General features: G+C 36.9%; 1 long non-coding RNA gene across 1 annotated transcript; it reads left to right on the forward strand.

Annotated features, from left to right (window-relative positions):
- The first annotated feature begins 306 nt into the window (after positions 1 to 306).
- LOC121135426 lies at positions 307 to 18,061 on the forward strand. The gene is made up of 5 exons (XR_005872553.1): positions 307 to 410; positions 8,546 to 8,711; positions 11,764 to 11,849; positions 14,893 to 14,929; positions 17,895 to 18,061. It is a non-coding gene; the product is annotated as an uncharacterized LOC121135426 (long non-coding RNA).
- The last annotated feature ends 299 nt before the right edge of the window (positions 18,062 to 18,360 follow it).

Here is an 18,360-nt window from a genome sequence, read left to right on the forward strand (position 1 = left end):
ACACACAAGACACTATATTAATTATAAGCTGTTGGCCATTTGCTATTGTTTCTCATTGTCTAGCTCTGACTTAATGATTGACCCATAATCATCAATATGTATTTTTATAAGGACTTATCTTTTTGAGAACGCCAGACTTGCATTCTGTTCTCTGGGGATCACATGGTAACACCTCAGTTCACTACATTTCCCAGAATCCTCCTAGACTCCTATTATGATTTATGTTGCTTCCCTATTCGCCAACAGTGCTTTATTGACACGTACAGGGCTTCCCCATCAGAGAGCCTCTATGGGCTTAGGAAAAAACATGGTGCTAGGGTAATTCCCAAGAATCCACAGGGAGGATCCGGTTAAGACTCCTAACAATAGTGAGAAGATGCCTCAACTGGACTAACCCTTGAATCAGATTGGTGAATATCCCAAGTATCATTATAGAACTTGCATCTAATAATTGATGGAACCAGATGCAGAGATCCACAACCAAGAACCAGGCCGAGCTCTGGGAATCCAAATGAAGAGAGGCAGGAGGGAACACACGAATGAGGGAGGTCAAGTCCATGATGGAGAAATCTACAGAGACAGCTGATCCAAGTTTGTGGAAACTCATACACTCTAGACCTACAACTGAGGAGACTACAGGGGACCAATCTAGGTACCCTGTATGTGAGAGACACTTGTGAAGCTTGGAATATCAGTGGAGCCCCTAGCAGTAGGACCATTATACAAACTTGGTACATGAGCTAGCTTGTTGGAGTTCATTCCCTGTGGTGGGATGCCATCCTCAATCTTAATTCATGGCAGAGGGACCAGGCCCTGCCACGAGGAAGAAGGGACTGGGGGTGGGCGGGGGGAAGGTGAGGGAGGGTGGAAGGAGGCAAAAGGGGTAGGAGGAGGCAAGTGGGAGTAGGAGGGAGAACTGTAGTTGGAATATAAAATGAAAACAAAAAATAAAAAATGGAAAAGAAAGAATTTGAAAACAACTATAAAAAATACCCCACTGGCCATTTGTGCTTCTCTTTTGGAAAATGTCTTTTCAGTTTCTTCACTCACTTGTTGATTGGCAGTTTTATATCCTTGCAAGAAAAATCAATGGAGTTAGAATGTATAATACTGAGTAAGGTCTCACAATCTCAGAAAGAAATAAACAAATTTCTGTTTCATATGTGAAATCTAAAAGTATGTATGCATATGTACATGTATATGCATACAAGTGTTTATGTGTGTGCAGTATAACAAAAAAAGATAAATATGAGTGGATGTGGAAGAAAAGAATTTAGGTAATAGACAAAAGTTATGAATAATGATATAAAGAGATAGATGTTATAAAGCTATTCATTTATACTTCTAATTCTGTTGTAGACTTTTTGGTTTCAGTGGCAATATACAAAATAAATTCATTTTTTGTAACATGCAAAATATATTGGATACTGCAGATATTGTGAAATGTCACATCTTCTGCTTTGAATTCCAATTCAACTGCATATAAATTCATTAAATAGTGTAGACTTTGGTTGTGATTAATTATTTATTTATTTTATTAACTATTTACTTGTAATAAACATAAACATGTCAGCAATTAGATTAAATACAAAGGGTGTAAACATCTCATTAAAAGAGAAACAATATGTGATTGTATTAGAAACCAAGGCCTGACTATGTGCTGACTATAAGAATCACATCATCTAAATATAAACTCAAAAATAGTTTAAAATTGATGAATGAAAAATGAATATTATGTTAAAAATGTTATGAAAGAAAGCAGAAATGATTACATTGACATCAGCCCAAACAGGGAAAAGCAGAATCATCCCATAACAGCAATAAAGTCATTTATCAACAGAATATAATCTAAAACTTCTGTGCATCTTAACTGTAGATGATAATACCAGGTGCATTAAACTAATTTTAGAAAAGCATGTATCATATCTCTTTGAACCTGGGTTCCTAGGTGTTTACAAATAAACATATAGATATACAATCTTATATGCATGTGTATACATATCAAAATCATGCCAAAATAGGAGTGAAGTTTTGTATGAGCAAAGGAAAAGTCTGTGGGGTAATGTTTGAATTAATAATTCGAGGGCCCAGTCCACTGTGGATGCTGCTATCCCTGGGAAGGTGGCTTTGGGATGCATAGAAAACACAAGCAGAACACAGGGTGAGGAATGAGTCAGCAAACAGTATTATTACATGGTTTTTCCTCTGCCCCTGTTCAAGCTCCAGTCCTGACTTCCCTCTGTGGTGACTTTGAATGGGACATGCAAGCCTATAAGTTTCTTTCTCTCAAGTGGCTTTTGGTCATGGTGTTTATCACAGCAACAGAAAAATCAACCTAGGCTATCTCTTAATAGATCCTGGTGACAAAATCCTACTGCTGAAGGAAATGAATGCTCTGAGTTCCTCTTCTGCTCATGGAAACTTTTAAATTGCTTCTTTTTGAGTAATATGAAAGTGCTAATAGTCCCCATGAAAGATGCATTTTAGATCTGAGTTCCCAAAATATGCAGGACATATATGAAACTACCTGGATTGTATGTTAATTGGAATTTATAACTGATTAGCATTTCTCCATGAGTTATCTAATACTTAGAACACATTTCTGGGGATGGAGTTTCTTTTTCAATAGTACAGCTGAATTATCCCCAAATAAATACACAGAGACTTACATTAACTATAATCTGTTTGGATGGTGGCTCAGACTTCTTATTGGCTGGCTCTCTTTTAGTTATTAACTCATTACTATTAAAGTATGTATTTCCAGGAATCTGTGACTCACCCATAATCTAGAATGTTACTCCTTTGGCCGTATTGCATCTCCTTGGAGGCTTCTCCATCTGCATCCTTTCCCCAGAATTCTCCTCATCTGGCAGGCCCTCCTATAAGTCCTGCCTGGCTACTGGACAATCAGTATTTTATTTATAAACTAATAAGAGAAACATATATACAGAAGGACATCCTCCATCATATTTCTTTGTTATTTTCGAAACCAACACATAAACTCAGTCAATAAACAGTATTATGACTATATTCATAATTGCAAACTTTTAATGCCAAACAAATTTGTATTTCATTCCATGATACATTTTCCAGTAAATTTTATTATCAAAAACTGTGTAAGTAAATAAAGTTACTGTTTTCATTAATATTCATCATATATTTTTAAAGGTAAATTTACTTATTTTGTGTCACATGTACATTGCGCATATGACAGTGGTCGTGTGTAAATAAACAGAAAATTATCAGGAGTTAGTTCTATCTTTCATCTCTAGGGATTTAATCCAGGTCACACCATTAGGCTGATGGGAAGTATCTTTACAAATGATCAGGTATTTTTATTGCATTTTTCTTGTTTTAATTTATCTTATATTTTATCAAAGTATAGTTATATCAATCTGCCACCTCATCTTTCCAGCCCCTGCCATCTTCCTCACACTGAAATTGATGGTCTCGTTTGCTTTATTTACTGTTATTCTATGCAAATATAAATGAATAAATATATAAAGACATCCTGATGATTTTCTTTAGGGTTGTTTGCATGTGTGTGCTTTGGCGACTGAAACCTTGTTTTGGGGGGGTTTCTATTGCTGTGAAGAAATACCATGACTACAGCAACTTTTATAGATAAAATCATTTAATTGGGTCTGGCTTACAGTTCCAGAGGTTCAGTACATTGTCATCACGACAAGAAACATGGCATCAATCAGACAGGTATGGTGCTGAAGAAGGAACTGAGAGCTCTACATCTTGATCCACAAGCAACAGGAAGTAAACTGGGCATAACTTGAGCATATGAGAAAAAAGCACAATCCCACAGTGATATACATCCTCAAACAAGGCCACACCTCCTAATAGTGACACTCCTTATGGGCTAACATTAAACACATGAGTCTATGAGGGACCATTTCAATTGAAACAACCACACCTTGATAGTGGATAACCCATTTGTGGCTCATCACCAATAAATACTAGTCCTCCCACTCTCAGCATTCTTTAATTGCTTATTCAATGTAGGGCCCCATGAGATTTCCTCATCCACACTGACATGTGTACTGGTTAGTTTTATATCAACTTGCCATAGACTAGAGTCATTTTAGAGGAAGCAACTCCAATTGAGAAATGCCTCCTAAAGACTGGGCTGTAGGCAAATCTGTCAGGCATTTTCTTAATTAGTCATTAATGGGTGGGGAGCTCATCATGGATGAGATCATGCCAGAGTTGGTGGTTCTAAGTTTTATAAGAAAGCAGATCTGAGGAAGCCATGTGGAGCTCCATAACCTTTGCATCAGCTCCTGCCTCCAGATCCCTGCCCTGTTTGAGTTCCTGCCAACTTCTTTCTACGTTGAACTGTGATTTACAAGTGTAAGCCAAATAGATCCTTTCCTTCCTAGGTTGTTTTGGTCATGGTGTCTCATCATAGAAATAGTAACTCTAAACAGAACAGCTTGCCAACTTGTATTGTCAATGTTCAGGCCTTGTTTGGGCAAACATATTGTTGGGTATAGCTTTCCTGTCATATTTAGAAGATACAATATTGGTGTAGAGTTCTTGGTCGTCTGGTTCTTACAAGGTTTCTGCCCATCTTCTTTTCCTAATCTGTAGGTGTAGATTTATTGTAGATATATCAGTTGGAGCTTGGCATGTCCAGTTGTCCTCAATTTTCATCAGCTGCAGCTTTGTGAAATGGCCTCCATATGTTTCAAAATGAAGCATCTTTGATGTGAGGTAACTTTTTAAAGGATGTTTCATTGATGGAACTCTGAAAAGTTTTTAAAAGTTGTATTTCATTTTTAACAGAGTTTTCTGTAGTTTACTACTTATTTGCAAGCTGTCTTAGAGGAACATATTACAATTCCTATCTATTTGTTTATGAAACTAAACAGAATTTTTCTCTAGATTTTTCAGCAATTTGAATCTGCTCTGAATTCATATGAGTTTTCCTGTATTTAGTTTGCACTTAGCATCTTGGATCTAGAAAACATAGAACTTTCAATACAATGACAGACACAAGGTCATTCTGATCTCTTGGACCTCCTTTTTACTGGTTCTGATGTGTCTTAATCTCATTTTCTTTGCTATGATAAAACACCTTGATAAAAGAAACTTGGGGAGAAAGGATTTAATTTGAAGTTTAATATTGCAGTTCATCATAACAAGAGTTGACTATGTCTCATATATCACACAGGACTCAAAGCAATGAGAACACATTTTTGCGCTCAGTTCTTTTTCTTCACTCTTACGTAATTGAAAATATTCTGCCTAGGGAATGATAAACCTGGTGGGGGCACCTCTTCCTGTTTAAATTTGGGTTATCAAGAAAATCCCTCACACACAAAACAGATCTACCTAGTCTTTATCGTAATTCATTTGAACTTCATTCCCAGGTGATTCTAGGTTGTTTCTAGTTGACAATGAACATTAGCCAACCATCACACCAATCATGTGAATTAAACTGCTTGGAGCTGGCTCAAAGACTTCTGCTCCTTTAAAAACTATTTTTGTTTTCTTGTGTATTTTTGCACTGTTTATGTCATGTTAATCATCCCTTCTGTGACATCTAATCTATTGTTGACACCATTTTGTATATATTTAACTGAACTCTGGTACTTTTTGATCTCTACAAGTTTGATTTGGGTCATTTTATTATTTTATTTAACCTTTTGAGCAGATGGAATACAGGTGTGATAGTTGTCTTGTGGCATTGTGTTCAATTGGACATCTGTATCAGTACTTTATCAGTCTCAGTTGGCTGGTTTTTCTGATCATTGTTGTAATATTCCTGACTCTTAATGTGATCAGGAAACATGGCTTAACTGCCAAATACTGTGAACCTTCACAGATGTTTGATAGCTTTGTATTCTTATAAAATCCTTGAGCTTTATTCTGGAATAGTATTATGTGGAAATGATTTGACACTTTGGTCCTCAATCTTTATTCATGGGGTCAGAGTTTTGTCAGTATGTAGCTAATTATTTCCGATGATGTATATAGATTTGTAGAAGAAATTGCCAATGCTAAATGGCACTACTAAAAACAGGTATTATTCTATCCTTACCTACATACCAGGGATTGTTTTTTCTTATATCTATAGATGATAATTTTCATGGATTTATGAGCATATATATTTCCTTGGAAATTATGAAAGGATGCCTTTCTAAAACTGCCCTGAAAATTTGAAAAAATTATTAGCCTCTTGTATTGTAAGAATATCATTACTAGTAACAAAAATACTTGAGAAAACTATTCAGTGAAATAAATAATATTAGTCATCTGAGGATCTGGATATTCTAATGGTTATCTTAGGCATATATAATATAAACAAATTAATGTATAATTATATTCCAACTTATGATGATTCAGAGGAAATGTTTCATTATACAAACTTTAAATCATCCTGTATATTTATTCCTTGAGAATTTCTTACATTTATGACATATGTTCACATCCATTCCCCATTTATCCATTCAGACTTTTCTTGATCTCACCCAACATGTCTTTCTCCTAGTTTATATCCTCTTTTTTTATTTAAAACAGTCCATTAAGTCCAGTTAAGGTATTTCATATGGGTTTGGAGCTCTCCACTGCTGCATGGGTATGCTACTTTTAACCATTGGCCACACTTCTATAGAGGACTGATTTTTCCCTTTTTCATCAGTCAACAATTCATCAGTTACACATGAATACTTGAGAGCCTCTCTCACATCATCTATGCTGGAATTTGGCTTGATGAAATAATTCTTGCTTGATGTGGTGGCTAATGACACAACAAATTTACTGAATTTTCTACTAAAATTATAGAAAGATCAAAAAATGAAACCCCTCTTAGAAAAAAGAGGATGAACAATCCAGCATGCTAGGAAATAGCCAATAATTAGGAGAAAACGGTATTTTAGACATGATTGTGTACCTGGGAAGAGCATAGTACTTAAGAAATATTTTGAAACTTCCAAATGATGAATAAGCAAGTTTTCTACTTCACTGGCCTCCTGCATGGGGTCAAGCACTAATACAAAATATAAAATTTTATCATTTGAAACCTAAATGTTCTTTTGCTGACAAGTGGGCAAAGAAAAATGTGACATAAATACAAAATGGAATACTATTCAGCCGTAAATAAATGAAATTTGGTGGTAAATAGATTGAACTAGAAGTTAGAATACTGAGTGAAGTAACTGAGACACAGAAAGACAAACACTACATATTTTCTCTTTTGTGAATATTGGTACCAAATCATCAAACGTGAGTATATACTCTGGAGTAACCACAGGAACCAGAAAATTAAAAGTGACTGTAGGAAATGGGGACAAAAGGAGCTCTGGAGAATGGAATATTAGCACAAGTGTTACAAAGGGGACAGTGGGGGAGGGGTTTATCTGGGGAGGAGGAACAACACACACAGAATGGGGTGGAGCATGGATAAATAATGATAAGGGTTTATGAGAAGCCATAGAAACTCATTATTTCATGTTTACTTAAATTGTGAGTGTGTGTGCATATATGTGCACTCCTGCACAAATGCATGTGCACAAATGTGTATCTGTGTATGCGTGCCAACAGATATTTCTAGAATTTAAAGGAAGTTACTGCTCTTTGGATGACAATGTGTCCTATAAAAGCCATAGATTATCTAACAACATCCTAGTACCAGTAATGGGAAACCTCCTTTCAAGTTGGTCAAACTCCCAAAACAAATTTACTATTGCCAGTTCCCTTGCTTGCCTCTGACAAATTGAAGGTAAGACCTTATTGCTGGAGGCACCATATATGCAGACAGAAGACTGGGAAATCTAGCTGAAACTGACATTGAAGCCTCCTTCTTTAAAGACTAGCTCTGAAGTGTGTTGTGCAATAGCCAAGGGAGGAAAGTCGTCAGCACTTCTATTCGACTGTAAAGTCTGTGAACCACAATGACTAGAACTTCAAGATATACTTAAAAGAGCAATAATAACATGTTATCCTGGGAGAAACAGTTTTCTAAGTAAACATAAAGCCTATTTAGTAGGAGGGAATTCAAGTATAGCGCTGCAAACCTGGCTTACCACCTGTGACTGGTGCGACCATGGATTTTAGAGGGAAGCTTACTACTGACACTTCCTTAAACCACTATAATTTATATTTATTTTTATTTTAACATAATTTTCATTGATTCTTTTGGAATTTCACATTATACATCCCAATTCCAGTCATTGGCCAGTCCCTCTATATCTGTCCTTCACCCTTATAGTATCACTGAAAGAAAGCTAAAAAGGAAATATTAAAATGAGATAAAAAATACAAATAAGAATATTAGCTAAAAAACCAAGACAAATAGCAAGCAGGCAAACAAACAAAACTGTTCCTCTGCCTTTCTCACCTCTCTGTTGCCTCTTCAATCATTTTAATGACATTGTGATCAAATTTGTGTCTGCCACACAGAATATCCTTTGTCCATATAGCTTTATTAGCAGATTTTCATTGCATAGAACCATTGGTTTGGTTTGAAGCTTCTGAACCATCAATACTGTACCATCACAGAAAGTCCTCTTAGATATCTTTTTCTTGCCAGAGTCATGGAGTTCCTGCTGCTATGGATATGTTGGTTAAGTTCCTTCCTACACTCCAGCAAGTCATAGATGACATGGATGTTGAAGAGCAACAACTCAAAGCCCAGAATGTGTGTCTACGTAGTGTCTGGGCTGTTCTGACTGGGCCACTGGGACCACCTTCCTCGGGTGAGTTGGATTTAGACCTCTTGCAGCCATGGTAAAGTGCAGGAGAGCCAACTCTCCTATTAGAGGCAGAGTCAGCGGTCATTAGGGTCTGTTATCTCAGGGCTAAATAAGGGTGAGGGTCAGCTTTCTGGTGAGGAAGTGCAGCTCTCCACAGAAAAGTGAGGAGCAGAGTTAGATCACCATAGCCCTCATTCTTCAATATGTTTCAACATATGGTTCACATGGGCCCCTGTGGTAACATGGACATCAGACATCAACACAGACCCCAGCTGCAGTAGAACCATGAACCTAGACATGGCCAGCAATAGCAACTTGGGCCCAGATGTTATTATAAACCCTGGTAGCAGTACAGGTATCTCATATTGGTATAGGTAAAGCAGTAGCATGTTTCCAGACTTTCACATGGCCCAGGTGGCTGTCCAGACCCTGGACAGTTGGACTGTCTTCTAAGGTAACAGACCCTGTGTGTGGCAAGGCCACAGGACTAGACATGATCTCCAGCCACAGTTTAGGCCCCAGGTGACAGTCCAGGCCACTTAGGTCAGCATGGTCCCAGCAGCAGCATGTCCCTTAGACCCCAACTTAACCATAATTGGTGGCCCAGAAGCCAGGCATTTTTGCGGCCTTTGGTGGAAACTCAGTCCATGGACACCAATGGAGAACCCTTGCTTAAAGGTGGCCCTTGAACAACAGCATGGCCCCAGGTAGCAGTCCAGAGCTCAGACATCCTCAAGGCCTTCGATGATACAGGAGCCATGGACATCAACACAAATTGGCTGTCATGGGCCCATAAGTGTCCCTTGGCAACAGTCCAGGAATAGACATCACCATGGCCTTAGTAGCTAACAGGTCACCCACATTAGCCTATTCCTCACCTCCTTTGGCTCTTCAGACCTGTCTGTCTCCAGAGGACATGAACCATTCTGCCTCTCTCTCCCATACCCCATCATATATTTGCTTACCATGATGGTGCTGACTGTCTGGCACAGGGCAGGCCTATGGTGGGCGTGTGTGTCCATCTTTGCCTGCGTAGTCCTCCTGGTGCTTAACAGGCTCATGGATTCTTCTCTCTGCCGAGGGCCATTTGCCCTGAGTGTATAGTTTCCAAGTGAATTCTAAATACTTAACCTTATGTCAACAGATCCGTGTAGCTCTCATACATCATCAAAGAAATTTATTTTTGCATGTAACATAGACCATTACTGAAAACCACAACTATCAAAAATGCAGAGAGCAACCGATCATAGGTACCTTGACCCAAATGATACATCTACAACACAATCCCTACATCTAATACTAGACACGTTGTGAAAGTCTAGACAAGATTGTGAAATTCTAGATATGACATTGAAGTTTCACTGACGAAATCTCAATAATGTGGTTGCCCTAATAAGACCTTAAACATCGAAGAAAAGTCACCCCTCCATGGAGAACTACAAACAAATAATGAATTCTGCAAGAGTGAAATTCAGTCTCCTCCAGGGACAGCACTACTGATAAGTTAATCAGTTCCAAATGATCTGCACTAAAGTGTTCATATATGCAAATGATCAATACTAAATGCACAAAAAAGTAGTGGTTAAAAAATGGAGACCACAAATTTGAGAAACAATGGGGCAACACACTCAGAAGAGGTTAGGGAGAATATGGAAAAAACTGATGAAAACACAGTACTCACAGGTGAAATTCTTAAAAAATACATTTTAAAACATACTGTCACACATTAAGAGATAGAGACATATGAAGATTTGACAGTGGCCATGGGTTTATTTATTGGGGGGAGGATGCTAAGACAGTGTTTCTCTGTGATTTTGGAGGTTGTCCTAGAACTAGGTCTTGTAGACCAGGTTGGTTTCAAACTCACAGAGATCAGCCTGCATCTGCCTTCCTAGTGCTTGGATTAAAGGCATGTGCCACCACTGCCTGACCACAGGTGTATCTTGCTCATACAACAAATGATGTTTGTTACAGACTGAAGTGGCTTTTATGTGCATTGTTGCTGTCTTTGTTAATTAATATTCTTATCACCCTTAATAATTGGATAATTCAATGAAAGTCTTAAATAGGTTTTGTTACCCTGTTTTTAAAGCCTATCACTAAATTGTGAAGCGGTGTGCAAGTAACATCTAAAACCAGGCATGGTAGGTTTTAGCCTCAGTTCTTACAGGCTGATAGACATACCTCATGATTACCAAAATAAAGTAGGAGAGAAACTGTGCAAAACTAACTCTATGAGAAAGGAAATTACTTCAGCTGCCAGGAGACAGCTTACTTTAAATATAACAGAATGAATTCAAACCTGGAGTTCTGCACTGTGAGCCTTGGCTTACACGAAGACATGTTCTTTAACACCTTTATAAATACTGTTAATACCAAGAGAAGAAAATAATTGAGTCTCAGATAAGTGCTGTGGAGATGCAACCTAGGGTGATCTTATATCCAGTCGGTCTGTTAGGAAAGTATTCAGAGCTGACCCTTAGCTCCCACTGCCCAGGCCCTGCTCACTCCCACATACTGTGTTGAAATGCAGAGATGTTGCAGGTGCTAGACTTAATTCTCAGAAGAAATCCTATTTAGAAAAGAAAATACATAAATAAATACGTTAATGAACAGAAGGAGGTGGGGAAGTAAAAACAAATGCCCGGACTGTTTCCATCTGATACACATAGAGGCACTGGTCACGAATTGCCAATCCTGTCTGCCTTCAAAAGCTCCAGTTGACATGGAAGAATGGAGATTCTTCCCAGACACTTTGGGTTGCCAGCTGCAAAGTGTCGCTTGAACAGCAATTAGACCCATGCTGTGGACCATCATAAGGACCAGAGCCTGGGAGCCGATGCCACTAACATCAGGATTCTCAGTCTCAGGGTCCTTCGGGTGCAACTTGCCAGGGCACAAGGTGTTACAGGGCTGGAACCCATTCCCGGGAACTGACCTCCCCTCTGTTGAAGTGGATTTGTTCTGTCACGTGCAGTGAGGACCTCTTCATGTGTCAGGAGCACCCTGTAACCTTTGTGCTAATTCCCATGACATCCTCTGTGTCTCCCTGTAGGATTCTGTGAGCAGATCTTTCGAAGAGCAGGGAGAACAAAAGATTCTTCGGCACATCTGAAGACGGCTGGTTGAGTGTGCCTGAATGTAGGGTCATGGTTTGAAAAAGGCCAAGAACCCCCTACCTTGCACTAAAAGGTTTTCAATACACTGAGACACATTTTTTTTTCTAATGTGCTCCTATAAGCCATGTTAGTCCCAGTTCATTTGTGTATTCAGTTCAATTGCATGTGAATCAATTGGTTCCCAATGGAGTGAATGCAAAACAATGCTGAATTGTCATTTCACTCACTGATTTTCTTTTCCTTTCAAAAGTATAAATTAGCCATCTTGGACCCAAACTTTGTTGTTGACCAGAACATTTCAGATGGGAAAAGAGTACTACTACAATTAGTAAATGACAAACACTATAACACACACATAAACCCACTGAGTGTTAAGCATTCTCTGCAGATTCCTTTATCTACTTCTGATGAAAGACAATTACAATAATATAGGAGTCATGAGAACATGGGATGACAGGGGAAAGAAGGCATTTTCTTTATCCCTAAGCTCAAGCATATTGTAAACTCCTGCAACAACTGTTTAATTATGTTCTTAGCAATACTCTAAAAGAAACAAATGAAGCTCAATTTTTGTAATGTGTGTGTATGTGTGAGTGTGTGTGTGTCTGTGTGAGTGTGTATATGTATGTATGTTGTTTTATTGCACCAGAGACTAAGGATATATTTGAATTGGTTTCCTGTTGTGTCTTTATATGATACAACCACAAGAAAAATCCATGGAAAATGTATAATGTATAGCCATACATTTTAATTGGGAAACATTAAATTTTTGGCCCCATTTTAGCACCAGTGACAAACACCTATTCTCATGGGAGATGCTGAAACTGAAAATGGTAAACACTGAAAATCTAAAAATAGTTCTCATTATAAAATCATTGTAATAACATTTGAACAATTTTTGAATCTTAAACATTATATTACATTTCAATAATCAATACAATACAATTAACTATTACTTATGTTTCATTGATAACCAATGGGGGTAAAAATAGATTATTATTAATGAGTATTCATTAGAATCATGTTCAATTTAAGTAATTTGGCCTCATTTTGTTCATTTCAAACATATAGGAAATGAATTAGTCTAATGGCACAAATACTAATTGGCTGAGTACTTTCTGCTTGCCCCATCTATATTAGGTACAGCTCTTGCCAATACTAATGCATGAAAAGCAATGCTCTATAGGTCTTCTTAGCATCATCTGATATGTTATAAAAATCACACTGATTCAGCAACTTAAATAAGAAGGTTCAATGCCAAAAAGTAGGGAGTGTGGTCCTTAATGTTGGTCCAATGCCACAAAATAAATCTTGTTCATTGTATTTCATAGTAATATTAAGACTTCATAAATCAATGTTTAAAAGATTTAATCATGTACTACAGCAACACAATACTCTCTATAAAGGAACTTTATGTTTGCCTTTTTCTTAGTAAGTTCAATCTTTTTCTTAGTAGTCACAATGGTGTGGAGATTCAAACTCCTCAAATTTGTTTCCCTTGTGAAATCTGTAGTATACCTCTGAGAATCTTCAAGGTAGGACAGCTGATAATTGTGTCATCACAGTGCATATTACAATGACTACTCTGGTCTGCTATCCCATTGGCAGTTGACTCTAACAAATGTAATCCCCATCTGGATTATGTGTTGGGACAGTGTTTATCCATTTTGAGTTTGTAGCATAGTTCATCAAAATGAATATTACTCTTTTTGCCTACTAATTAATGTTGCTATCAAATGATTTTCCAATTATTTTGTGTTAGGCAAATGCTGAGATTAGATTTGTCAAACACTAGCCACTTTAATTCTAAAATTCATACGTACTTTAAAAAATATTCAATCCATGTGCCTCTGATATGATCACATATAACTTCACAAGTTACTATGTGACAGGAATTATATTCCAGTACTAAAGCCTTCTATGTACAATTTCAGAAGTGTTTTCCATTTTAAAATGCCATGGCCCAAGGAAATGAATTAAAATCTATAGGAGACCTCAAACTTGGCTGTATCACCCCAGTTACTGATTAGACTTATTAAAATTGGAATTGGAATTGGCACCACATGCTGTGCATTTTTCAAATATATTTAAATCCCTCATGCATCATTTTTAAATATAAAAATCTTCATAAGAATAGGAATGATATTGTGTCCTTATAAAATCAACAGAGCTGTAGTCTTTTTAAGTAACCCATTCTCAGCAAATTTAAGCCTAGTCAAAACAACAAGATAGGCCATATAGAAGATTTGTTGACTCCAGGTCTGAATCCAGTTTGTTCCTAAAGCAAAGTGACTCTTGCTTGTGAGGGCACAGTTAACAACTTGGTTTTCAGGAAGTACCTTCCATTGGCTGCAGATTTCTTAAATGGACATGTTAAACTAACTGCAGTGCTATTCAAACTGCAAGAAAACAATTAATTTCCAGCCTCACCAGTCCAATGACAGCATTATGTCCTCCGAAGACGAGAAAGGAATCTTAGAGAATATGTGATATATTAGAGAGTGAATGATTATTCACAGCCGTGAGGCCAGTCCATGTTTCAATAAGACAAATTACTCTGGAGTGTTCCAGTGGCAACCAATGATAACTCATGATCCTGAGACAGAGTGGGTGAAAATTACAGAGAATTGATGAAAATCAGAAGCCAGAGGACAAATGGCTCTAAAGAGAAGAATATGTGATTATTATTTCCTAAGCCTTCAGTCTGATAGAGACTGAATCTATTTCCTTTGAAAAATCTATAGCACCGTAGACAGTATATGTCAGCATGAAAAAGGCTGCATTTGTTTTTTTGCCAATGGCAAATGATTAACTTCTCAGTATGGATGTAGGCATCAACTGGCAGGGGAAGATGCATTTCTAAGGCAACCACTGATGTGGCTTGCAATGCTCCTGTCCATTAGGTACATACTCAGGCATCTACAGGTAAGACTCTTCAGACTGTTCTAGCGTTGAAAGAGACATTGAATTCCCTATTTTTGGAAATGCACACTTGCTTCCAAGATGATGAAGATTAGCTAAATAATAAATTCTAATTGTTAATTTTATTCTTTATGTTGTAATAGATTCACCTGAAAACTGCATGGGGACATTGAAACTGAGGTAAGATTCACATTAATAAAGCAAATATAATACCTATAGAGATTAGTCTTCAAAGCTTATTGCTAATAATGCTGATAGTTTGGGGTTGTAAAGTAATTTGTTACTTTTTGTAGCTTAGGTATATGTGGGGGAACTTGCTTAAACACAGCATTGCATACCAAGCTATTCCCTGAGACATGTCCCTGTGTCGTTTCATTTTGTCACCTTGAAATGAGCTACTTGTCTTGCTGCTTCTTCCTGAAGATTCAGTCCCCCTTTATATTCCAGTGTTCTACCCCAAATTATTAGTATTCATTTAAGTTAATTTTCCCTGTAATTTTTTACAACGGTTATTAGTAAAGTATGCTGCCAACATTTGGTATAGAAAGTGGAAATTTGAAAGAAATAAAAATAAATTCTGCTGTGCAGTGGTAGCATGTGCCTTTAATACCAGTCCTCAGGAGTTCGAAGAAAGCGTATTTCTGTGAGTTTGAGACCACCCTGTTCTACAAAACAAGTTCCAGGATAGACAGACCTACACAGAGAAATCCTGTCTCAAATATCCCAAAAACAAATAAACAAAAAAACAGTTGATTACCCTGTTCTTCATGCAAGTGCTAGTCTATCTCACAGTGCTGATGAAATGCAACATGTTGGTAATGTTGGCAAACATTCTTCTATAGGAAATGTGGTCTAGAATATTTTGAGGAAATCTTTCCAGTCCTTTTCAGAAACCCCAAGACAGCTACTGGGCAATACTATCCCCATCCATCCAAACAGTCTGGTCCATGCAGAAAAGAGAATATTGGAAATAATGTTTCCATCTGGTATTAGGTTTCCATTGTTATAATAAAACACCCAAGACAGGTCAACTTACAAAGAAGCAAGATTTACCTTGATTTAACGTTTTAGAAATTCTAATCAATGATTATTTAACTACATTGCTGTGCACTTGATGGCATAATGCAACATAATATGATCTTGCTGTATAGAAATGCTATTTACTCCCATGTTGGCCAAAGTAAGGAGAGAGATGGGAAGGACCAACATCCCAATATTACCTTTAAAGGTTTGCTTGAATTACCTAATTATCCCCCACTCAGCTTTCCTTTAATGATTGCACCATTTTCCAAAAGTACCACATGATGTGATAAGGCCTTTAATACATGGGCCTTAGTTGGAATTTTCACATCAAAAATATGAACTTTCCTAGCTTCCACAACATTAGACACTGTAGTCCAAGTTTCTTAGTGCATCTTTGACTTCAACTCATCTCCAACCTAACATGTCTTATTATTCCCATGACTTTCTCCTCTGTGTCACTATTATGCAATATACATTCTCATCATTGTACCAGACATGTGTTGAATATCTTTCTAGACTGCAAATTTATTGAATATTGGCCTGAATTTGGTTCCATATCCAAAAGTATTACCATAAAATTTTTGAAAAAATAAAGATAAGTTGAGTGAATTCTCTAGCTCATACCCATATACCCCAATGTGCCTCTGAATTTGTCATTTTAACATATTTATATTGACATATTTGTTTATGCATCTGCTGATCTGCCATTCCATCCATCAATCCATCCAATGGCTTTCATGCATATCAAAGTAAGTCTTAGACCATAAGCTTCACCTGAGACACAAAAATAACTGGAATTCAATATTTGTTTAGGATTCTTTTTGTTTGAGGTAAAATCACATATATTAAAACCCATAAATCTTAAACATGCCATATGATGGTTTCTGACTAATGCACTCACCTGTGCAAATCAATCTATGATACAGAATATTGTCACCAAAGAAATTTCCCTCCTGCCACTTCCCATCACCTTCAGAGAAAAGTGTTCTTCTGCTTCCCTATCAGAAATAAATGTACACACAGTTCCCAAATATCATACATCATGAAGAATCTACTTATCTTTGCTTTTTTCATTGAATCTCATTTTCCTGGAATATCTGTGTGTTTCATGTCACATGTACCAGCCCATTCTACTTTACCAGAGTAATAGCATGATCTTGTATGTATATGCCACATAGGGTGTTCATTCTTCTACTTGATGGGGACTTGTATTATTTCAGTTTATAGACAATTTAAATGAAACAGACTTGAACTTTATTAGAAAATGTTTTTCACAGCTACATGTTTTCTTTTAAAATTTCTTTCTTATAAATAACCGAGAATGACATTACTGGTCATATGTGTAGATAAATGTTAAGATTTAAATTTAATTCAAAGGGTTCTACAATTTGAGGATCGTATAAGAGAGTTCTTTGTTTTGTTTTCCATAGTTTTGTATTTCAAGCCTTTTCTCAATTTGGTTATTTATAATGACCGCACTCCAATATTTTTATAGCTTTATACCTTAAAGAATAATGCTAATCAATTTGTTATCTAATTCATGCATCCTTATTTATTAGATATCTCTCAACATTTTTACTAAGATGGTTTATTCACTGTTATTATTAAACAAATAGGAGATATAACCTCAAAACTGAGCCTTATACCCAACTATTACAGTTCTTTCCTAACATCTCAGCCTATGATGAACAAAGCAGGAAGCCTAAAAATTCAAGTTCAGCTTAGACTACATAGAGATGCCTTGTCTCACCAAATAAAGCCAAAAGCAAGTCTTTGACAGCTATATGCTTTATAAGTATTTTCAGCCTATAAATTTGATTCATTTCCTTGGTATCTTCTAATGAGAAAAATATTTAATTTACTATCTTCAGTATTACAATTGTCTTCTGTATGCTACTTAGGAAAATTTTAGATCAAATTCACACTACCAAGAATGTTTATACTAACAGCAAAATAGACATTAAAGGAAATTGTTCTGTTCTATAATGATAGGACTGTCATTCATCAGGAATTCTTAGCAATGGTAAACAATTATATGCATGCATCAGTAAAGACCCAACCACATGAAATGATGTGACAGAACTCAAAGAACAGAATCTAAGGCACTTGCTTGTATTGGCAGGTTGACAATCAGACAGCTGAAGAGTCACCAAGCACAAGGAAGGAGGAACACCGTGAAACAATCCGATCCACCAGAAAGCTTTAACACTTCTGCACAGCAATATACATCATTCTGTTCCATTATTCTACAAAACAACTCTCAAGAAATCAAGTTTGTCGCAGTTATACTGGTCTAAAATTAGAAGTCAATAGATAAGACAACAGAAATGTTTGTGGATCTGGAGAACTTAAATAATACACTTTTTGTATTTATTTATTTATTTATTGTTTCTTACATCCCAACGAACATTTCCCCTCCCTCCTCCTCCCAATTCCATGCATCCCAACTGAACTGGCTGTCTTCTGTTACCAAATTAGTGTTTAGCCCAATTGTCACCAGAAAGGCATCATCCAGCAACAGATGGAAAAGATGCAGAGCCAAACATTAGGCAGAGTTAGGAAAATAGTACAGGAGGGGAGAAGGGATC

The sequence above is a fragment of the Mesocricetus auratus genome, unplaced genomic scaffold (assembly GCF_017639785.1).
Source record: "Mesocricetus auratus isolate SY011 unplaced genomic scaffold, BCM_Maur_2.0 Super-Scaffold_4256, whole genome shotgun sequence".
Lineage (NCBI taxonomy): Eukaryota > Metazoa > Chordata > Mammalia > Rodentia > Cricetidae > Mesocricetus > Mesocricetus auratus.